This window comes from Seriola lalandi, unplaced genomic scaffold, assembly GCF_002814215.2.
Source record: "Seriola lalandi dorsalis isolate HSWRI2012SDOR001 ecotype SW California unplaced genomic scaffold, Sedor1 jcf7180001957772, whole genome shotgun sequence".
Taxonomy (NCBI): domain Eukaryota; kingdom Metazoa; phylum Chordata; class Actinopteri; order Carangiformes; family Carangidae; genus Seriola; species Seriola lalandi.
Window position 1 is genome coordinate 1 of NW_019428441.1, and position 436 is coordinate 436.

Sequence of the window (436 nt, forward strand, 5' to 3'; positions counted from 1 at the left end):
CACTTGAAACATCATTTTGAAACTCTCCTACAAAGTTTATAATGTGAAGACTTGACCAAAGGAAGGTATTTCGCCTGAACAGGGACTTGAACCCTGGACCCTCAGATTAAAAGTCTGATGCTCTACCGACTGAGCTACCCAGGCTTCACAAAGCTTCTTATCTTGAGGTAAAATGGCTCTGCAGTCCAAACCTCAACTTTACACATAAATAAGCAGATAACCACATGTATAAGGACTCTGAATTTAAGTTGCAAACTTGTTAACGTGGGGAAAACACTACCAGCAAGCCAGTGAGGATAGGGAACTTTCCAAACGCACAATTTATCACATTTGAAAACGGCATTAAGCACACTCTCTGCAAACACAGAGGGAATGCAGTCAGGGTGCAAACTTCACCATAGTTTGATCCAAAGATTCATATTTGTGAAATTAAATT

At 40.1% G+C, this 436-nt stretch overlaps 1 non-coding gene across 1 annotated transcript; it reads right to left on the minus strand.

Annotated features, from left to right (window-relative positions):
• Window positions 1–71: 71 nt before the first annotated feature.
• Window positions 72–144, minus strand: trnak-uuu (transfer RNA lysine (anticodon UUU)). Its single transcript has one exon. It is a non-coding gene; the product is annotated as a tRNA-Lys (tRNA).
• Between the last annotated feature and the right edge of the window lie 292 nt (window positions 145–436).